At 27.7% G+C, this 24,365-nt stretch overlaps 1 protein-coding gene across 8 annotated transcripts in view; it reads left to right on the forward strand.

The window, feature by feature from the left end:
• The window catches only part of RhoBTB (Rho-related BTB domain containing), a 93,834-nt gene that overhangs the window by 136 nt on the left and 69,333 nt on the right, over positions 1-24,365 (forward strand). For 4 of the 8 annotated variants that reach the window (XM_071177237.2, XM_043045206.3, XM_071177236.2 and 1 more), the window contains exons 2-3: positions 1,113-1,187; positions 4,651-4,744. The gene's annotated coding sequence lies outside the window, so the exon portion shown is untranslated. Of the gene's footprint in view, positions 1-134; positions 270-1,112; positions 1,188-4,650; positions 4,745-23,536; positions 23,668-23,771; positions 24,051-24,365 lie in introns of those variants that run through there. The other 4 variants (XM_043045205.3, XM_043045214.3, XM_043045210.3 and 1 more) reach the window with 3 other exon arrangements.

Raw genomic sequence — 24,365 nt, forward strand, 5'->3', positions numbered from 1 at the left:
AAATAAAATTTGTTTGTTTTTCAAATGTACATTTTATGTGCTGTTGTGTACGCGAAATGTATATTAATATCTTTTTATAATGAATTTTGAACGTAGTTTCGTTATTACGTTTTATCGTCTGATTCGATTGGTTTCGGTATTTACATAAAAATATAAACAATGGTTGCAGTGCTGTGTTATGACGGACCAGCTGTATTGTCGTAATGTTTAAGATCATATATTATAGAATATTAATCAGATATGCTTTGCCTGCGTTGTTGCATTTAAAGGTAAAATTTATTTCGAATAGTAAACAAAGGTTGTCATTATTTGAAATTTGCTTAATTGGTCTATTTATGAAATTCTGAAAACAATATTTACGATTTTAATTAATTTGTTACTTTTTAATAAATAGTAATTTATTCTTATTATTATTTGTTAACTAAAGATTAAGATTATTTTAAGTAAAAAATTTTAATGCATTGATTGAATAAAGGTAAATTATAAATAATTTATTCTTTATCAATAAATAATTACCCATGGAAATTTTCCCCTCTTTTATTCTACCTGTACATATCAGTTGTTTTTAAATTATATTTTAAAGTTCATGTTTATTATTTGTTACCTGTATATTAAGATTATTTTAAGTAAAATTTTTTAATTCATTGATTGAAAAAAGGTAAATTATAAAACAATTTATTCTTTATCAATAACTACCCATAGAAATTTTCCCTCTTTCATTCCAACTGTACATATAAGTTGTTCTTAAATTATTATATTTTCGAGTTTATGTTTTATATATTTACTGGTTGAATATACCCGTTCTTCCTGCCATTTATTATTTATATTAATTTTATATTATAACATTTTATATAGTGAAATTATTTAATATATATTACAGTCTTTGGTTGAATAATAAATAATTTTTTTATCAGCTAATGAAGAATAAATTTTTCATTAATGTTTACTATTAAAAATCATCATAACTGAAATAAATAAGTAAGAAATATTTATTATTTCTTAGCTCATAATTGTAATTTGACTTTCTTTTTAATGTAAAAATGTGCAGTTATATTTATTGCATAGATATTGTAGAAAATACATGTAGTAAATATCTTTTTTATAATTTTCAGTTCAATTGAAATTGTGGTTAGAGAAAACAGCTTTTCTGGATGTTATGAAGAAGAGGGAAAACCTTTGTTATTTTGGTGAGCAATAAAAATAAATAAGTTTCTTTGTTTAAATTTCAAAATTTGGTATGAATATTGTGTAATTCATCATTATATACAAACTTATATAATTTTTATATTTTGGTAGTGTAAATTATGTGATAATATTTAAAATTAAAAATTGTCAATCCTGAAATATGATTCAAAATGTTTATCTTTCATTTGTTACTTGATCATCAAAATCATGATAACTGAAATTACTAAGTTACTATAATTATAGTACGTAAATTTAACCCATTTAATAAATTTTAAAAATTTTTTATTCTACTAAATTCAAGTATTTTCTGAAAAACTTGCATTTTTCCAAATTATTATTATTATTGTTTGTTATCTATGTTTTTAAAGGTTTTATTTTATTCATAGCGAAACATTCATTGGAAATTTATTTATTTAGAAAGATAATTATTTTGAAACAAATGTGTGTACAAAAAATATTATGTTTACTGTAGTAACATTTGATATAATTCAATTTTTTATTGTAAATCATCAATATATTTTAAATTGAGCTCATTAATAAATAATTACAAGGATATTGCCCTTTTGGATTCTGTTTTGATCCCAACAACTGCAACACCGAAGTGCCACAACCACATACTTGTATTTACATTAAGTTTAAAATGCATATACCTCTCTGAAGTAGCTTTGGTGTTGCCAAATCTTAGCAACCATTTTTATAGGCTTTTAAAAGGAAATCTTCCCATATTTACATTTCTTAATACATTGTTTAAAAACTTCAAGAATTTTTTCCTCTAAATTTCCTAATTTTTTTAAGCCTTCTAAAAACAATGCTTATTATTAAGCATAAAATTGTTCTCAATATTAAGCATAAAATTTTGAGTCCATTAAATTTTTTAGACTAAAATATATTTCTAAAATTGGATGAGTCGGCAAATATCAGTGATTATTTATTTATAAATTCTTTTTCCATGGAAGTTAAATAATAGTCTTAAAAAGCATCTTAAAAGCAAAGAATGTACAATGAGATAAAAGGCTAGTTTCCCTAGATATAATGTAAATCTGTCCCCCCAAGGATTGGTACGGCCCCTCGAGTATAAAAGAAGTAGCAATATTTAGGAGCACAGCTGCAGAGGATCATTTTTAAATGGGTTTTTACCCACCCCAATCACTGACAGGGTTTGGGAGAAGAAGAAATGTTTTCTCTTTATGTTAATGGTTGGTCTGTTGTTGCATTTTTGTACTATTTTTTAACAGTATTGTACTACAGTACAGAACCCGTTATCCGGAAATCCGAAAACCAAAAAACTGGAACGAAATTCGATAAATTTTTCCGCCATTTTTAAAAACAAAAAAAAATTTTTTTCCTCATAAGATTTTAGGATTTTTCTTTCTTTTTTGAAGGATGTTTACCTTACCATCATTTTGGAAATAGTCATTAGTGTATTACTTCATCGTTTTTTCTTTTTAAGATTATTTCCAAATATTTTTTTTTAGTTGGATTTAATAATAAAAAACGTATATATAAAAAAACGCAAAAAATGTATATTATTAAGAATAAAAATATTTATATTGAATTCAATATGTAATTCTTATTATTATTGCAATACATATTAAACTGTACTTTTATTATTTGTCCAATCCATCAAATTAATAGGCATGAATTTGTCTACCTCTGGTGAAAGCAGTAAATTGTTTCCCATTCCTTGGCACCTTAAAATAATATGGGCATTTTAAATTTGTCTCAAAGCATTGTTAAAATTAAACTTAAGTGTTTAATATTTGTGAAACTAAAGATAATATAATAGTAAATGATTTGAATATTTTTTATATTTTATTGAGAAATCAGTGATGTATTAAGGTGACTATGTTAATTCACTTGTTATGTTTAATTCGAAAAATCTATTAAATTTAAAGCATAACTATTAATCATTAGTTAACGAATTGAGCAACTATTGCAACTACAAAGGCCACTTTAAATTATAATGAAATAGAATGAAATTTTTTTTGACACTTTCTATATTCTATTTCGTATCTTTATTGAAAAATATCCCGATTTCTAATTGTATTGGGCTTTTTTTCACTCTTTCACCAAAGAGTTCTGAAATAATCTTTTTTTGATGCACTGATATATAAAATTTTCAAAATAAGTTTCATGGAAAACCATTCTTCAAGACATTTGTGTATGAGATCATGATTATACTAACTGCAACCACTAATTCAACAAATAGCTGATGTCTGTTTCTTGTGAATGCAATTATATATATATATGTACATAAAATACATATAATCACTTTCTCAGTGGTGGCTACGAGCTTATCGTACAGGAATGCCTTATTCTGGGATTTTTTATTTATTTTTAATCTCTTTTAGTCACTGTCAATATTGTCGCCATAGGCACAAAACTCAATACTACAGTTGTCTTTCCCCTTAACTATATCCGAGTAATGTTCATAACAATAGAGTGTAGGCTTTTTATTTATGTGAAATGTATTTTTTCTATTCAGGCTCTCAATAAATCGGGATTCACAAAAGAGAAATTTATGTGTACTGCAAAAACGTTTATATTTTTAATCATAATTTTTTCAAATTTAATATAAATGCAAAGTATGAGTGCAAGAGATATGCTTATATGTTTGTAAATTGGGGATAGTGACCACGTAACTCTGGATCTAAAACCCGTACATCTATTTTCTCCTCAATCTTGATGTGCACTTTTTTCCATAAACTGTAAAGCGTCCAGTTATCCGGCCAGGTTTTGCCCAAGACAATTTTATTCTAATATCTCTCTTATTTCTCCTTGTTACATAAAACTTTTTTATAAAATTAGTTTTAACTCAGGACACTAAACTGCTGTTGAGAAACTGTGCTTGGTAAAAAAATTTATATGCAAGTTTGCCAAAGTAGTACAGTCATTGAAGAATTGGTGCAAGATATTATTTTAAAAAGAATATTTTCATCTCTAAATTTTATAGAAATATTTAAATAATTTTTTCGAATTGTTGATATTCAAATTCTGTGATTAAGAATAAATGTCATTGATGTAATAGTTTTTTAGCAATGAAAATCTAAATATTTGTAATTTTTCTCCAAGTCATTCTGGTGTTTATATGGAAATTTTGCAGTACTCTTAGTATGGAGTCGTAGCATGTTACAGTAGAGTATAGTACAGTTACAGTAGAACATGTTAAAGGCTATTTATTCTTTCTAGTATAGAGTAGTGAGTTTATAAGAAATTAGTGCATAATTTTTTTAATCCTTAAAAAGTCAAGTTTACAAAAATTACCTTGACAAACAATTTTTTTAAACTCAATAAAATGTTGAAGAAAAAAAAAACTGGCATATTGTATTGGAAAATAACGAATTATTCCCCAAATTGAACTCTAGATCAATAATTGTAAGGTTGACATTTTGAGAGCTTAACTTAAAAACAATTTATGTATTCCTGATGAGTATGTAATTTACATGTGCATATTTTTGTTTTCAGGTAAAAAACCTTTGAGATTATGCTGGACTCAAGAATAATTTTTGTAGTGTTTAATTATGTGTTGTGAGATTCACAGACAGCTGCTTTCCTAAACGTAAGTGCTATATTTAAAAAAAAAATTTTTTTCTTAACTGAAAAGAAGTTATGTATGTATATATTTTACAAATGTAATTATTTAGAATTTTTTTTTAATATATATAAAGAGATATCAGTTGTTTTTGATTATTTGTTTAAGATTGCTTATTATCAATAATATTTGTAAAATTTCCTCTGTTTACAAGCCACTCCTTCTTGTTTAAATTCCTGCACTTGTGCAAAACTGTTCTTTAGAAATGTTATGAATTATTTTTAACTGATTTAATGTTTTCTTGAAAATATTTTTTACTGATTCATAATAATGTTTTAGAACTGTTTTGTGAAGTCTAAACCTTTCTAATTCCTAATTAATTAAATTACTTTTACTCCTTATATCTTTTTTGATAGATATTTTTACAATTTTTAGTTTTATTATGCGTTGCAATTTAAATTTCTCTTTTTACTAATGTTCTCAGTTTGATTATTTTTGTCAAATGTAAACCTTACTGATAGAAATATGTTAAAGGGTATGTTTCTCAATTTGGGAAAAAATGGAATTTTTTAAAATGTATTTTTTGTTTTTGAAAACTAACTTATTTAAACATTTAACTGAGTAATCAAATCTTCTGAGCTTACAGCCAACTAACCATAGAGGCACTGAAGCTTGTAAAAAAAATGTTGTTAAAATGCTTTTTTTCTCCTGAGGTTTTTAAGTGGAAATTAATATTCTATGTTACGAATTGTATTTTAATTATTCATTATTTTTATTTATTTATTATTATTTTTTTGGTAAATATTTCATCTAGTACCCATTTCTTAGGACCCTGGTCAAAATTGAGACAGCACCTTTTTATGACATTTGAAAAAGTTATTTTATTTTTGATATTTTGCTTTAAGAGAAAAAAAATTCAATCAGAATAAGATTACTCGATCTCCTAAAATAATTCAATATCTTTTCCATAATATCAGAGCCAGCTTTTTAAATCCAAACAAAAGGTTACCTCATTTTTATTAACAGATATCCTTAGCTTAGTATTGACCTGTTTAAAAATTAGTAATGATTAATCTTTTTCTAACTAAGTCTAATTATTAGTAAAAATGCCAGTTAAGCAAGGCTCCTGACTACTTTATCGACAAAAAATGCAGCTTATTTAAAAGTACTGCAATAAAAACTATTTTAAAAGAACTGTAATAAAAGCTAATTTAAAAGTACCTCTTTTTTTAATAATGGTTGTGATTAAATTTGAAAAACTTATACAGTGAAACCTGCCAAGTTGACCACCCTTGTAAGTTGGACAACTGCATAAGTTGACCTCAATTATCAAGAACGGAATTTTTCCTATATAATATAAAGCAAAACCTTTGTAACTTGACCATCTGTCAATCTTGTATGTTGACCACTGAAATAAGTCAATTTTGTCTAGGAGTATTATGAAATTCTATTCTAAGATCCTCATAAGTTGACTAGAAAAAAAAAATTCAGAAAATTTTCTGTCATTTTGCAATGTATGTTAAAATTTCACTTGTTTGGTGAAATAGTGTAAAAAGCTAATCTAAACCCTTTTGAGAGTTGACCATCTGAGGAAACTGTAGGGGGTCAGCTTTTGACCATTTCTTTCATTCAAAACATTGGGTTGATGTAAAGTCTAAACAACAGCACCAAACAACAATGAGGGAATATTTTTGTAACAAATAGGCTTGTTAGTGTAGTAATAACAGAATAAATTTTAAAGTGTACAAATAATTTTGTTTTGTTAAAGTTTTCATATTACATGTTTTTGTGTTCTGATGTTTTAAGAAATTATTTTTATTGAACACTTCACATGCATAACTAACGAAATAATTTTTTTAATAAAGTTAGTTAAATATTAGAATTATATGTAGCAAATTGAAGTTCATTTGGGTTTAAGCACATTTCTTAAGATATTCATTTGGCTAGTTGCTAAATAAAATTTTTAAGTCAAGTAAAAAATTTTTTAAAATATATAGCACCATGATATAGGAAACGAAAAAGTAAACAATGACCCACCCCCTCTATAAGTTGTCCACTTGTCTAAGTTGACCACTAAAACAATGCACCACAAGTGGTCAACTTACACATGTTTTATTGTATGTTGATGTCTTCTTAACAGGAACTTTGATTGAATTTTAATTCTGATTAATATTAACAAAGAGAGAAAGAAAATTCTGTTGTATTAATCATCATTTAAAGAAGATTAAAAAAAGTTATTACAAAATTTAAAATTCTATTTAAAAAAAAGTTTCTATAATTAAGATTGAATTTATGAGGCACAAACTCTGAATGACTTGCAAAGAAAACTTTAGACAAAATTAACTCTTAAGGAAATTAATGAAGAAAAAAGTATTAAGTTAGCACAGAATTAACACAAATAAAAATAACCCCCCCAGAAATTCTTATTATGAATCATCTTAAAATTTATTAAATACTTATAAATTTTAGTTGTTTCACATCTAATGAGTCTCAGTCATAACGTGCCATAATTTGTAATTCAATGTTCTTAATTTATAATTAATTCACCAATGTAATAGATAAAATTGTGATTTCTTTGTTAATGCAACCTAAGGTCACTAAATAAAACTGTCAAAATGAATTTGATCTTTGTTTTTCTGAATTAAAACGAATAATATTGTTTATTTATAAGAAAAAGTTAATCAAATTTTTAAAGCTATTTGGTTTATTTTATTAAAAAAATTATTTGTGCTAATTTTTTATCTTGGGGTTTTATTATAAGTAAAATTTGCATTTAAGGTCTTAAAATATGTCTTAGCTTTTTTCCTGAAATTAAAAAAATTAGCTCACATTTTAAGCTAAATGTGAAGTGTGTAATGTTCAATTCAAAGAAGATTTTGAGCGTATAAAAATTATTGTAGTTCACCCTACATCTTTATCTTTGAGCTTTACAGATTATTGTGTTGGTTTTCCTTTAATGAAATATACATAAAATCAAATTTATGGATAATTCATTGCATAAAATTTATAAATTATGAAGTTGAATTTAATCAAAAACCATGCAGGTTTGCTTTTTCACCATATTACTATTTTTTTTTGGTACCTTTCTAGTATGTAAACTGTTGGTTTTTCAAAGTCCTGGAATAAAGTATTTAAGAGATATTCTTTCTCTCTATATTATTCAAATTTTGTTCAAAGTTCAGATACAAAATTTAGATGTATTCATTTATTCATTCCTTCTGTTATTAATAGTTATGAAAGTAATTTTATTTTTATGGGTGTATCTTGGAATAAATTTCATAAATTTTTCACATAAGTTTAAACAAAAATATTTCAAAACTTTATCAATTTTCAATTTGTTAAACTTTGTATTGGGAATGGTTCGATATATAATGTTTTGTTTTTCAAAGCAACATTATACAATGCGTAAGATTTAACAATTTAATTATAGATTTTGTTCCTTTCTTTTGTCAATGTATTATTTAAAGATGTTATATTAAGTTAGTTCATCTATACATTCTTTCTCATTAATATTATAATTCCAATTTTACAAGCTTTACCTGATAAAGTTTAGAATCAAATTTAAGCAAATAATGTAAAGTTTTCACTTTTCAACAAACAAATTTGTAATGTTTGATACCTTTTTACTTGTAAATTTTCTATTTCTGAAATGAAGAATTTAAAAATTTAACTAAAAATTTAACTATGTTTAAATATTTTTTCTCTCTATTTTATCAACTTGTCCACGAAATAAAGCTATTGTTTTGAATAATAGTTACCTGATTATAAACATTTCATTTTTCAAAATCACAAGATATAATGATTAAGTTTTAATTATTATGGAGATTTCTCTGTATTTTATCAATTTACATAAAATAAAGATATCACATTGAGTATTATTTCTCTATATGTAAATTTTTCATTTCCAAAACAACAGGTTAAGATTTGTATTAATAATTTTTGTTTCTTTATTGTATCAACTTATTTACAGAATAAAGAGAAATGGAGTAATATTTATTTCTATGTTTTTTTCTATTACATATAATAATTTTATGAACTTTTCTAAAGGAAGTGAACTAATTAAGTAAAAATGTAAAAGGAAAAAAATGTTTCAGATGATTTTTTAATTTAAACTGAATTTTATTGGTGTTATTTTTATTATGGTATAATATATTTCAAATAAGGCTACTCAAAATAAAAATAATACAGGTTAAGTAATTTTGTATTAGTTAATCGCAAAAATATGTATGAGTTGATTTTCAAATTGAATCAAGCATTTTTGATAAAAAATACTTAAGTAAAAATATTTATAAATTGTTATATTGTAAACATAATAGAAAGTGCGCAAAAACGACAAGAGTTAAAAAGATTTATTCAGATTGTTTAGTTTCTTTGCAAATTTAATTATTATGAGTAACTTTGTTTTGAATTCTGTTCTTGCGAATGAATTTTCCCACATAATTTGTAAGTTATAATTTTTGTTGCTGGCAAGTGAACTAATTAAGTAAAAATGTAAAAGGAAAAAAATGTTTCAGATGATTTTTTAATTTAAACTGAATTTTATTGGTGTTATTTTTATTATGGTATAATATATTTCAAATAAGGCTACTCAAAATAAAAATAATACAGGTTAAGTAATTTTGTATTAGTTAATCGCAAAAATATGTATGAGTTGATTTTCAAATTGAATCAAGCATTTTTGATAAAAAATACTTAAGTAAAAATATTTATAAATTGTTATATTGTAAACATAATAGAAAGTGCGCAAAAACGACAAGAGTTAAAAAGATTTATTCAGATTGTTTAGTTTCTTTGCAAATTTAATTATTATGAGTAACTTTGTTTTGAATTCTGTTCTTGCGAATGAATTTTCCCACATAATTTGTAAGTTATAATTTTTGTTGCTGGCAAAGTTTTTTTTTAAAAACTATTCTTATTAAACAACTTACATATTTAGACATGAATATTTTTTCTTCATTTGTAACATCTTTTTTTAGTTAACAGCATGTAAAACTTTTTATGTTCATTTCAAAATAATTTTTTTTTTTACAAAATAGTTTTTCTTACTTTGCATGCTTTCTAAAGAATATTTTTTTGGCAGTTGGTAACAAATGGTTAAACGGAAAAAAAATTAATAAATTCATCATAATGGTTTCATTAACCCTTTCTACGCAAGAAGTGACCCCTGTCACTTATAAAGCACTACTGTAAATTTTAAAATTTTTATTTATATCTTAATGTTTAGTTACCACTTTACGTCCTCCATGATTAATCCATGATATGGTGAGTTAAGTCTTGTAAACTTTTAAATTATATCATCCATTTTTTTTAAAAGTTGGAAGTACTTCAAGTATAAAAAGTTAAAGATAAATAATATATTTTCCCCTAAAAAAGTAATCTGCCTTAATTTCAGTATTATTTGGATCCAATATAATGAATAGTCTGTCAAATTTTTAAAATTAGCTTTTGAATCAAACAAACTTTGTGAATCAAACAAACAGTTTTTACTATGACTTTTTTTTTAACTTTGTGTTTCACTCTTTTATATAACGCTCTCCTTCTTTTTTTAATGAGTTTGAGTCTTAATTCTAGTTGAAGTAAAATATCGGATCGGAGTTCTTATATACTATTAAATCTTATTTTTCCCCCTATCTGCTGTGACCTTTTTCCGCTAAAATAAATTTGGTTCTATAAGCAAAAACGCATATTTAATGCACGTCAGGTTTTATGTTTTGTTTTATTTTAATATTTTTAAAATGAAAAAAAAAAGAAAAAATTGTTGCTTTAATCCGATTTTTTTTACCTATTTTAAAAATTCCTTAAAAATTTTGTTTTTAATTAGTTAAATTTTACAAATATAACCATAATTTAAATATGATTAAAATAAAACATTACAACACGGTATTAAAAATTGTTTTTCAGTAATGCATATTAAAAACTTTATTAAAATTTATTGAATATAGAGTAGAAACGTATCTTTATTATTAAAAAAACAGGCATATGTGAAGAAAAAAATCACGCATTTACTCGATTTTTTAAATTTTTTTTTAAACTTTAGGAATATGATAATTGTGTTGCTTTCTATCTCAGTTTAACTGCAGGTTGATAAAGATTTTTTTTCAACAATTAATCGTGAAACATTTTTTTTTTCAATTAATGATTTGAAAAGTTGTTATTGTTAAGAAATATATTTAAAGAAGATTGATAATTCTTTTTAAAAAATATACTTTAAGTATAATTTCAAATAGGAAAATTCATGTGTGCATATAGTATTGCAACTACCCAAGATCTAATCAATTCTTTACAACAACAACAAAAAAAAAAAGTTATCCGTTTTTTGGCGCGTCTAATATCTTGTAGGACTATTACTCATGATCAAATCAATTGTTTTAAAAATTTATCAATATAACATACGTTTCAATATAACATGTAATAAATGAAGCTATAAAAGGAAGGAAAAAAAACGAAACTAGGAAAGAGAAAAATAAATCGATTCTAAGAACTGTAAAACTGTTTTTCCTTCATATAATAAGGTTTGCAGAGAAAACAAGTTCCACTTTTGAAAACAAATGAACGCAAAACGATGACATTTCGTGATTTTTATGTTCCTTATAAAGTACAGTCGTTCTTTTTATTGTTATGAAATAAATTTAATTTAGATTCATGAATTTTGTGAACTTTTAATCTAGTGCAATTTTTTTATGAAGGTGCATCTTTTTAAATTATAATCATTCTTTATTATGATGCGCCATTTATAATCTGCTTGTTAAACCACTTATTATTTTAATAAGCCAAATAATAAAATATTCTTGAAGATGTATGGTACATTACGTGGCAAAACGCATTCGTTAATGGAATTTGTTTTTACACTAAATTATACTTCACTTATTTTATTGCCAATTCGCGAGAATTCTTGGATTGTTAAATTTTGCAATAAAGTTTGATGACAGTGGTAAAAATTAAGTCACTGGTGCGTGTATAATCGTGTGTGATGAAGATCTTTTCATTATTTTGTTTTCCGTCCTTTTAATATATTTTTAAAGTAAATATTTTAATAATTTTTCTTCTTTTTTCATTAATCTTTATTATTTTCCATATTTTCTCCACATTCTCTATATTTTGAACTTATTTTATGAGTTCTTATGTATGTATATATATATATATATATATATATATATATATATATATATATATATATATATATATATATATATATATATATATATATATATATATATATATATATATATAATATATATATATAATATATATGAGACAGATAGAGAGAGTTAATAATAATTAAATATAATAATTAAAATATTTAAAAGATGCTAATGAATTTTTATATAAATAAATATTTTATTTTTTAATAATTTGGTTAAATATTGCGTATTTAAATGTAATCAGGTAATTATATTAAAGTGAAATTAGTTTAAAAAATTCTGGGATTGTGTCACGTTTAAAATTTTTATGAAGTATACTATTTTGCTGCAAATTAGTAAGAAGAATCACTGAGTATTTTATTTTATTACTGTCTTTGAAAAGTTGACCCAATTTTGGGTTTACGACAACTAATGTTTAACTCCGTACCTTGTAATTTAGAACCCTATCCAGAAGACAAGGGAACTCCTGGATCTAGTATTGCGAGAAATTTGCCTTCGTGAAGGACTTTTTGATGGAACTAACCCCCATTTGCGCTATATATAGAGGAAAACCATGAATACCTCGCACGGTTAACATGACGGCAATGAGACTAACCCATGATCCGTCTATCACTGAGGATATTTTACGTTAGTATTGTGGTCGGTACAAGCCACAGTACTAACGTAATACTGTGCGGAATTCGAATCGACCATCTGTCCCTAGGATTCAAACCCGGCATTATCTTATTTTTGCCCTGGTTACATTTTAGTGGCCACGGGCCAGTGTTAATTTTGAGCCGTGGAGGACATTTTAACTTACGCCAAAATGTATTTAAAAAACAAGAAGAACTATAATTGTTATTTAATCATAATTGTTTATTATTTATACATTCTAAACAAAATGAGCTTCAGTTTTTACTGTAAAATTCCTCCGAATGCAGAATTTACTCAAAAATAAATTTTTTATCCGGTTCAAATTTCGACATGAGGATGACAGTTGTTTTACATTAAATCATATAGCCATCAAAATATACAGACATTTTACATCACGTGTCTTTTATTTATTATCTAAAGTAATATCAAAGGCGCTGTCTATGAATCATTGATACAGCAAATCGTGCAAGAACTTCTAATAAAAAATAAATTTGTACAGCAATAAAGAATTATTGATTATACACTCTCTAACAAAAAAATCGACGCACCAAGAAGGAGTTGTCCGATTGAAACGAAAATTGGTGGATAGGAAGACAATGTACAGAATAGTAAATGATTAAAATTTCAGAACAATTGAATAATTTATTGCAGAGTTACAGTAACAATAATGTGTTGACCCACCTCTAGCCTGAATACAAGCTGCCACACGGCGTGGCATAGACCGATAAAGCTCCCGGATGGTCTCTTGCAGTATTTCTTGCCAAATTTGATCCAATTGTAGAACGAGGTCATCAACATTCCGTGCCAGATGCAATCGCCTTCCCATCATATCCCAGACATGCTCGATGGGAGAGAGATCTGGTGACCTGGCAGGCCGAGGAAGAGTTTGACAAGCTTGCAGACAGTTCATAGAAACACGTGCCGTATGTGGTCTGGCATTGTCCTGCTGAAAAACCAGCCCAGGGCGCTGCAAAAGGAACGGTAACAAAACAGGTCTTAGGATGTCGTCGACGTACCGCTGTGCAGTAAGTGTACCTCTAATGACGACCAAAGGGGTCCGGCTGTCAAAGAAAATGGCACCCCAGACCATAATGCCTTGTTGAGGGCCGGTGTGGCGTGCAATAGTGAAGGCAGGATCCCCCCTCTGCCCTGTGCGTCTCCAAACACGTCTTCGATGATCGTCAGGACACAGTTGGAAGCGGGATTCGTCGCTAAAGTCTATGCGTCCCCAGTCGGCATCATTCCAGCCGTATCTGTTCAAAACATTCATGCATACAAAATTTCAAAGCAGTCGGATGGGTCGTCTCTTCTTGGTGGGTCGATTTTTTTGTTACAGAGTGTAAATAGCCCTAAAATAAAATACTATGAACTTGAAAAAAGTTAATATGTTTACCTTGTAACAAAAAACTCAATCATCGGATCTTCGTAACTGAGAGGAAATTTGGTATATTTTCTTTAATTTCGTAAATTATTTATTGTATGATGACAGATGAGTAATGGTTTCGATAGTGTAAATATTTAAAATTAGAAATTAGATCATTCGTTTATACTGACTTTTCATTGTTTTTTGAGCAGATGTTAGTGGATTGATAGAACTGATAACCTCACTTTTACATATAACTAAACGCACTCCCTCATTTGTTCTTTTGCATTGCTAATAAATCTAGTAGTTAAATTGCTTTATTTTCTTGAGGCATATGGCAAATAGCCATAGTCATCACCGTAAAGACATGCAGGTTTATTTAATGCCTTTTTTTTCGTGCACTTCTGAATGTTGTAAATATTGGACGCTTTATGGATGGCCCAATTCCAAGGTGGTCATTACTGTTTCCAATAGCAACACATAAAATGAAATAAATAATGAATTTAAAGCTATCCAGAAAGTTGTTTTTTTTTTCTTTTGTGGTGAAATGCCAACCATTTGAAGTGATAAAAGTTCTCTCTTTCTCGCCAAGAATACAAATGGATTTTATAATGAATAACTTTTGGCACTAATTTTATCAGTGTTTTTTTATTATTGTGAGTTTTTTTTTGTTACAAAATATATTTTGCTGCTTTATCAATTAATATACATTGAATTAAGCCTCTAAAACGTAACCAGAACTTGCATGTCAAGCAAATCATCCCAAGAAACTAAAGCGGTATGATATTCATTGATTAAAAAGCTTCACTCGCTTCAAAAATATTCACATTGGAATTAACACTCAGCATGTTTATATGCGCCCATTTTCACGACTTGAAAGACGTGAATGTATAATCATCTTGCATACTTATTGAGGATTATTTAGGACCTAATTCCTAATTTATTATTATTTAGAACTGTAGGCACTCTTCAAGCTAGTGAGATTGGAAATTTTTTCTTCTGATTAAATTATTTTTTATTTAGTTCGATTGTGTGATAAGTTATATATATATATATATATATATATATATATATATATATATATATATATATATATATATATATATATATATATATATATATATATATATATATATATATATATATATATATATATATATATATATATATATATATATATATAATTTATATCATTTATAAAGTATGTAGGTTTAAGCAATAATACCCTCTTGCATTTATTTTTCTATTTTACTCTGTGGTACAAAATTACAAGACTAATCTAGTGTATTGAATTGTGCCCAACGGTGGCTCAGGAAATAGAATGATCGCCTCCCAATCTACTGTCCCAGGTTCGAATCCCAGGATTGACTGATCGATTCGAATTTTGCTACCGGCTTGCACCGGATCAGGAGTTAGAATCCCATTGCTGGTGGGCTAACCGTGGGAGGTTTTAGTAGTTTTCCTCTCTGTGTAATATAAATGGGGATTACTTCTGTCAAAAAATCCTCTACAAGAACAACTTTGTCAGAAGGCTTGAGGAATTCTTCTTACTTTTTGGTTGGATTTAAAATTACAAGGCAACGGAGTTGAACATAGATAGTCGTAAACTTAAAACCGGGTCGGCTGTTGAAAGACGCTTATAAAATAAAATAACTTGTGATTCAAAACTAAGAACTCTTAAGAAAAATAACATTAATTCACAATATGAATCGGTTATATAGGATCGGTTATCTGTTTTCTATGCTGAAATTAAATATAGATAAACGATTGTTTATATGAATTAATTATTGAAATGAGTACAAAATTTAATTTTCTTTCATACTTTGAGGTTATGAATCCCCATACTTTGAAAAATTTATTGACCCTTAAATTATTAATTTAATTTATAATTGAACTCATAGTTGCCAAAAATCTGATTATTAAATCAAATCTTATTTGCAGTTATTTCTGTCTTTCCTGAAAGGTGTTTTTCAGGAACTGAAAGATGAAACTTAATTCATTCTTGTATTGACCTTCTAACCTTCTCCTAACCTTCACTTATTATGTAACTGCCTGTTATCTATTTTGTCTATCCTTTTCTTTGTGTTTTTTTTTACTGGGTACATGTTATGCATATCCGTTGCTTGTTATGTCATAAATGATCTTGTTATGTAGCTTTTGTATTCACTTTTTACTGCTTTCTGCTTTTTTATTTTATTTGTTCCACAACCGCTATTCTACTAGCTGTTTTTAGGACTGTTGAACAGGGTTGTGATTTTGCTTAACCTAAAGATATATCTGGATAATATTACTTGATTAAAAACTTTATTCGCTTCAAAAATACACAAAGTGGCAATATCAGTCGAGATGTTTCAAGCGCTCAAAAACAGGCACTCATTTTCAAGACTTACCAGACGTGAATGAGGAGTAACAGAAGTGATTTAAAGTATAAAACGTAAAGTTTCCATCGAAGAGTCGAAAAATAAGGGGGAGAAATATAACTAGAAAAACCACTGTAGCCGAGAGCGAAAAAAGTTGAAGAAAGAGCAAGAAAAACCACAGTGGCCGAGAAGGGCAAATAAGTGTAGAATGCATTTTCACGAGCTATGGAGAGGTGATAAGAAACAAATGTCATTAACAAGGGAACCATTCATATAAATAAAACAATATTCCAGAGTATCAAGGTAGGCTGAGGTGGATATAATTTTGGCCTTTTCTAACTTGAATTTATGTCCCAGCAATGTGCAGCAGTTTATGTGAGGGATATTTTTAATAAAAAAAACCTCTTTAAGAGGTCAATCCGTGAGAACGAAAATAATGATAATTGACATTTGAAAATTTAAAAGTGTCACTTTTAATAGAAGATTTTCTAAGCATTGGCAATCTATGGGTAGACCAACTTGTCCGGTAAGTAAAGACGGCGGCCCGTGCGCAATGGTGACCACATTGCCACAATCATGCCTTCGAAATAGCGGAGACTTAACTTCCATCCTCCCCAACCCACAACGAGCTGTCCGGGGATGACTTAACTTTTTTTTTAAATCACAGAATCGTTAAAGCGGCTCAGCCATATGAAAAACTATTGCTGGGTCTCGAGTAACCTCAATCTTAAAGGAGCCGTTGCATATACTTTCTCTAGAATAATCTGAGATAAGCGGGAACATTCAGTAGAGCAGGAAGACTACAGCAGAATTTCGCAAAAATAACTGAAAAGTTTTAGTACAACAAACTTTAGTTTTTACTGAAAAACTTAACGACGAATTAAGAAAAGTAATTAAATTTCTTTTTTCCCTCATCTGTATGGTTTGGGGGGAAAAATCCTTATAAACACGAACGCCTGCTACTCATTAGTTACGTTGTAAGTTGTACGTAAGTGGTTCGTGAATGAAGCTGATAATTAAAAAAAATAAAAGGTAATTGTATTCTACTACAAAAATTTTTTATTTAATTAATGTTGTAATTTACATTAATAAAAGGTCAAGGTTGTTTTAAATTAATTTGTTTAAAACACGACACGAAATACTCTCAGCCCTACATTATGTAAGTGTAGGGCAAAATTGAAGGTCGCCACCGGCCACAGTTTTTTTTTTATAACCATCGTTGAACAGTCGACCCAATTTTTAGGTTTGCGACTACTAATGTTCAAATCTGTAGCCTTGTAATTTTGTTACCTTGTAGCCCACTAGCTCCGTAGCCTTGTAACCCAATCTAGAAGACAAAGGAACTCCTGAATCAAGTATTGGGAGAAATTTTCCCGAAATTGAAAGACTTCTTGATGGAACTAACCCGAATTTGCGTTACATGGAGTGGAAAACCGCGAAATTCTCTCACGTTTAAATTGTCGGCAAGGGGACTATAATCCATCCTCCGTATACCAATGAGGATATTTTTATGTTCGCACCGTGGTCGGTGCAAGCCGAATGCGGAATTCGCGTCGACCAACCATCGCTGAGATTCGAACCCCGTTCACCTCATTGGTTGACGAACGTTCTATCCCCTGAGCCATCACGGCTCACCGGCCACAGTTTGACTAAATATGACAAATGGCGATTAAAATGTAGTCGGCTTTTGACTAAATATGACAAATGGCGATTAAAATGTGGTCGGCTAGTCGTCTTTCGAACGCTACTTTTATCATCAATAAATGCAACCGGGGCCATATTTTTTTAAATTTTTTTTTAAAAATAAATATAGAAATTTTTTGAATATTTTATAATCTGCTTATACTGCCTAATCTGAATATTTTAATACGCTCATTTCTTAAAATATTTCATTGTACCTTGTAATGTTTGCCATGTTTTGAGAGATGTTTCAAAAGAAATACTTAAGATTATTAATATGTACAGTTATTATAGTAGCTTAAAATTTTTAATTTTTTAAAAAGTGGCCACTGTGAAAATTGCTACAACTGGCCAGCAACAAAATTTCCTAATTTTGCCCTATAAATGTAAGGTTACATTTTTATCATTATCTTAATATTTATTCTATTATTACTTTTAACAACTTATTTTTTCATTTATTTAAAGGAAAATATTAGTAGGGGAATTTTCATGCTTATTACGCTCTAATATTGAATGAAATTGAGCAAAAAAGCTTCATTACTGAAATATTGAAGTAAATTTGTTGGTGATGTTTTGCATGATTTTCCAATGAAAAGATGAATTGCGTCTTACATTAACAATTTTGTGCGTTTTTATCCGGTTCTGCAGACAAATTATTATTATTTTTTTAACTTTTTGTCGCTTCTTGTTGTTTCGGATTATACCAAGGTTGTTCTAATAATTTGTTTTAATTTTGTTCATCTTGTCTGCATGTGAAATTTTCCTGTTGATGCTAGAACCTACGCATTGTACTTAATTCACTTAAAAGTGAGATTTGTTTTCATAAAATACAGGAGTTATCAGCAGGTCTTCTTGACCAAAAGTTGGTATTATCCATAGTGACATATCAAATTTGGAATTTATTTGGCGTAAAATTGCAGCTGTGTCAAGTCAACTATTACGATTTAATCGTAATTATGATTTCGTAATCAAGATTACGGTTTTTAAATGGGAAATAAGAATTTTGGTTATTAAAACAACAATGCGAGTTATGAAACTTAGTTGTTTGCCGCTAAATTACAGTGTTTCTTTCTACTGTTTAAACAATTAATTTTAAAAACGATAAGTAAAAATTGATGATTTTGTCGTTTCTTCAAGTTTTATTGCATAGCAGTGCTGCATCTAAAAAAACTTTCAATTTGGCGAGTAAAAAAATTTAACTAATTTTTGTCCAACTCCACAAAAACTATAACTTAATTGTCCTCTCCTTGAATAGAAAAAAAATATTAACTCAAATCTGAAATGTGTACAAATATTTTAGTTTTTCGAACAAAAGGTGCAAAACAAGCAATAAGAGCTATTTCTTATTTAGTTAAAAGCTGAAATAAAGATTCCAAGTAATCAAGATAATTTTATCACTTTATTAGGAGGTATAAAATTTAAGTGTTGTATATTTCTCAGTTTGTTACCTTTGAATAAACGTTACTTTTTATTTAATTGTAAATTCTAGCGTAATTTTATTAATATTATTCACCTATATGAAATTAAGTACTTGTTCCACTGGTAGGGTACTGGATACACTTTAAAAATATAATGATTTGAATTTCGTAAACTTTAACTGTAAAACATATCCGCTTATATTATTACATTAACCTGTATTATATTACTCCTATATTATATCCGCTTATATTATTACATTAACCTGTATTATATTACTAATCTATATACAATTAAGTAGATACACCTTAAAAATACGCTGATTTGAATTTCGTTAACTCGAACTGTGCAATATTTCCGTTTTATGATAGCTCGTCATCTGATAGCTAGTTTGGAAAGCTGACAACTCCGAAATTGGTAACACGAATCTTAATTGGACGGAGATTGATGAAAATTTTTCAATGAAATTTATATTTTAGCCCAAAAAGATTTTTGTTACAAAAAATGGAATTCTTACATTAAATATCGTTAATTAATAGATTGGAAAGTCTAATCATCACTCTTTGGTACTTTTTTTTCTTCATTAGTATTAATTCTTTTGATTTCCCCCCTACGCATGCTGTATTGTTTTAGTTCATAACAGTGTTCTTATCTTTTTAAATAAAAATATTTGAATTAAAGTGCATTGTAATAAGAGGGATATTGTTTCAAAAGTTATGAACTATCGTAAAAAAATGTATTCGAGTAGATTTTGCTCGCTACTAAGCTTCTTTGCATGTTCAGAACAATTTTTTTATGTTTTAGAAAAGAAAAAAAATAATGATGGCTATGTATCTCATTCAAGTTTGTGATGGAGTTATATTTTTCAACTGTTGGGTGCGCGAACAAAAATATGTTATACCTTCTTTGATTTATGAACATTTTTCTTTTCTACTCGACGGGTAAGATACTTTGTTTACTGCCACTGCTTTGCATCAGGTGCGGGCTTTTGTTCTATTCTGAGTTCTAGAATCTTTCGCTGCAGGGATGATGGATTTGGAATTTCTGCCATTTCGTTGGAACTTACAAAAGCTTCCAAGTTACGTACATGCATTTACATTGCCCAATAATTCTCTTTTCTTAAGTGTCTTTGACATGACTTCTTTGAATTCTCTTCTAAATCGAGCACAGATTTTTTAACCCCTTTTCTCGTGCAGACTCGCTTAAAAGATAGATTTAATTTATTTAAGATTGATATAATTTATTTACTATTAATTAATAAATTTAAGATTGGTATAATTTATTTACTATTAATTAATAATCTATTTAAGATTGATCTATATTTTTTTAAATAAGAAGTATGCATGAATTAGTGTTAGAAATAAGAAGTTTAATGATCTAAAATTGCGTTATAAAATCTAATTAAAGATTACGTCATATTTATCGTAAAATATTTCGCCTCAACCAAATAATATTAAGAAACTTTATTTCCGCAATTAAAGTAATAATAAAGGTTTTAAGATTTTACTGTCCTTAGTCGTGCAATTGGATGTCCCCTTTAGCTGGATAACCGGGACGCGATTTTCCAATCCAGCTGCCTTTAACAATCCACTCTCTTGTTTTGCATTTTCTTAAATAAAATTAAAAATAAAACTTGATTCTCAGTTCTTTTTTCAGTTCCGGTAACAAATTTTAAAAGAAATAAAAGCTTGCATTAAAATTGTGAGAAACTACAATCGAGACGAAAATCTCCACACAAAAAAAAGCATGCAAGTCGTTAAAGGTCTCTCTCTGAACGACATTAATATTTAATTTATTTGTATTTAGTTATAACTGCAACATGTTGAGGTTCTGTCTAAATCGTTAAGCTGAATCTTCCTCATGGGACAACGATGATGAGACCTTGATTTTCCGCACATTACATTTTTCATAAATTATTGATTGTGACTTTGAACTTGAACTATTGCGTGAAACATTAATTCCAAAACATGCGTGACTTCTCCTTATTTTTCCTTTTAATCTTGGAGGTTTAATGAACGACGTTGCTTTGTTTCCCCATCTTTTATTCATTCCGTTAAAACGGTTGAAAAATCTCTGAACTTTGGACTCATTCAGAAGCATTATGGTATAAATAAATTGGAATAACCAGTTTTTTTCCTCCTCCTGAAAATAAAAGGTCTGGATTTTCTTTCTCACTTGTTTAGTTCTGTCTCGATTATTTATAGTAGGTGCTTTATGTAGCATATTTATGTTTATTTTTTTTCATCGATCTGTATACATATATTTTTGTGTTATGATGAGATGGTTATTTAGTTTTTGATGGAAGGGTAAATAAAAAATTTAAAATTTGCATTTTACCATTTAAATCAAATCAATTAAATTTTTCAACATATTCTTGTCACGAGATGATCACTTAGTTTTTGATGGAAGGTAAACAGACACTATAAAATTGTGTTACGAGATGGGCATTTAGTTTTTGATGGAAGGTAAACAGACCCTATAAAATTGTGTTACTAGATGGGCATTTAGTTTTTGATGGAAGGTAAACAGACACTATAAAATTGTGTTACGAGATGGGCATTTAGTTTTTGATGGAAGATAAACAGAAACTATGAAATTGTGTTACGAGATGGGCATTTAGTTTTTGATGGAAGGTAAACAGACACTATAAAATTGTGTTACGAGATGGGCATTTAGTTTTTGATGGAAGGTAAACAGACCCTATAAAATTGTGTTACTAGATGGGCATTTAGTTTTTGATGGAAGGTAAACAGACACTATAATATTGTGTTTTGAGATGGGCATTTAGTTTTTGATGGAAGGTAAACAGACACTTTAAAATTTGCACTTTACTATTTAAGTCAAATCAAGTAATTTTTTAATATACCTGTATCAACATTGTTTTGTGTTATGAGGGGTATTTAGTTTTTGATGAAAGGTAAACAAAATCCATAAAGTTTGCATTTTACCATTTAAATCAAATCAAATAATTTTTTAATATATCTGTATCAATATATTTTTGTATTACGAGATGGGTTTTTGTTGGCTGGTAAACAAAATCTGTAAAATTTGCAGTTTACCATTTAAATAAAATAAAACTAAAATCAAATAAATTTTTTCAAGTAAACAGCGTATTCCTGATATTACACTGCACAGTGCCCTTTAGAGGAAAATGAAATTTTTGCATGTATATTTTGGCTGAAAATAACGAATCCGTAATTATTTTTTTGTTTCTTAAAAATCGACATTTTAGCTTCATGATTTTACATTTTTTAATGCACGCAATAACAACTCACTGGCAAGAGAAAGGCGCTCTCATTGGTAATGAGGCCAACGCTAATTAGGTGACTATTTCGACGACTAAAGCTTTTTCTACAGTTCTATATGCATTAAAAAGGAGTTATATAGGAATTCACTAGAAGCTTGGCGTTTTTTTTCTTACAAAAACGGTACGTCATAAAACCATGTTAGTTATGGCACCGTATAGTTTCATCTAAGTAACAGGAAAAAAGTATTAAGTCGTTCTGCATTAGTAAAGATATAAATTATGTTATTTATTCAATTTAACTTGCATGCTCTGGTGTATTCTTTCAGCATATTTTCGAGATTTAATGTTAAAATTATTATTTAAGATATGTTGAAATCCTGGTACATATAAGTTAGTATTTATATTTAAGAAATCTGAATATCAGAGGTAAAATGCCTCATGTTCATAATTTTATGTCATTGATTTATTAGTGCAAAATTTTAGAAAGCATGTAAAATAACCATTGAACTGGTGCTCTTGAAAAATGTAATATTTTTGACCTTTTATCATGCAAATAATATGATAAAATGAGATGGATTAATAAATAAATGGTAAAAAAAGTTAACGTAATTATTAAAACGTGATAAATAATTATAAATTGAATTTAAATGTAATAATTGTAAATATTAAAATTATAATTAATTATAGTTTTATTTCCAGCTATCTTATGCGTATAATAGAAATCAGCAAAGCGAAATTATAAACTCTTTACGTATGAAAAACAATATCTCATCATACTTCTCTTTTTTTCTTTTAAATTCTTTTTAATGGTTAAGTTGCATCGCTTCAGAAGAGGGGGAAAAATGACTTAAGATAAATCTCATGTATATTTATATCAGACGTAAATAAACTAGACGCTTAAAAAGAAAAACGTTTACAAGATAAACACACGACTTCTAACCGCGTGCTTGAATATTTAAAAACGCCTTAAGAAAACGTGCGTAGTTAACTGCACGTCTTCGAAAAAGATTCATTTCTTTAATTGGCATCATTTAATGAATGTTGGGGTTATTTAATGAGGGATAGAAAAAAAAACTTCCTTCTTTCAATCTTAGCATTTATGACATCAGGTAAATTATTCTTTGTATTTCATTGGTATCCTTTGTCTATATGTCTGCATGAAAAATGGTAACTCTCGGTTTTTGTAACGTACTACTGACCAAGTTCTAATTTTAATTATATGTTTACGTAAGCCATATTTTCACTGCTACAGATTATTTTGCGTTTATTTTTTTATGTAAACATTTTACGATTTTCTCTATGCAGATGGAACTGTAATAAATCTTGTTGGTTCATATCTATTGTATTTAAACATCTGGCGTAACTTTAGTTGGTGGCGCCGTGAATATTTTGTTTTGGAATAGCTGAACTTGTTAGTCTGGAGTTGTTGGTTAATTTAGTTTAAACGAGTAACAACTAAGCTTTTTGTTAGAGTTAAGTGGTTATTTTTTGGGTGAGTATTAAAGTTTAAAATAATTGTAACAAAATTTGTATTGTTAACAGTTTTTATACATGATATTTTTATACTTTATAAATAGTGCACATCTTATGTAGTCTTTAAAATCAAAGATGTTTTTGACTAATATTATTTTATTACTTTGTTTAATTAATATACAATTCAACTAAGAATCGTTTTTAATTAAAATCGTGTTCGAAACAAAGGAGCAATTTTGATTGAAAATGCAAATTTTTTTTATAGATTTATAAAATATTCAGTATAGGGTTTCGTATAAAACGGCATATTCGGCAGTGAGAGCTTTGCTGTCAT

Source organism: Parasteatoda tepidariorum, chromosome 2, assembly GCF_982258835.1.
Source record: "Parasteatoda tepidariorum strain Cologne lab strain chromosome 2, Ptep-v5.0, whole genome shotgun sequence".
Taxonomy (NCBI): Eukaryota; Metazoa; Arthropoda; class Arachnida; order Araneae; family Theridiidae; genus Parasteatoda; species Parasteatoda tepidariorum.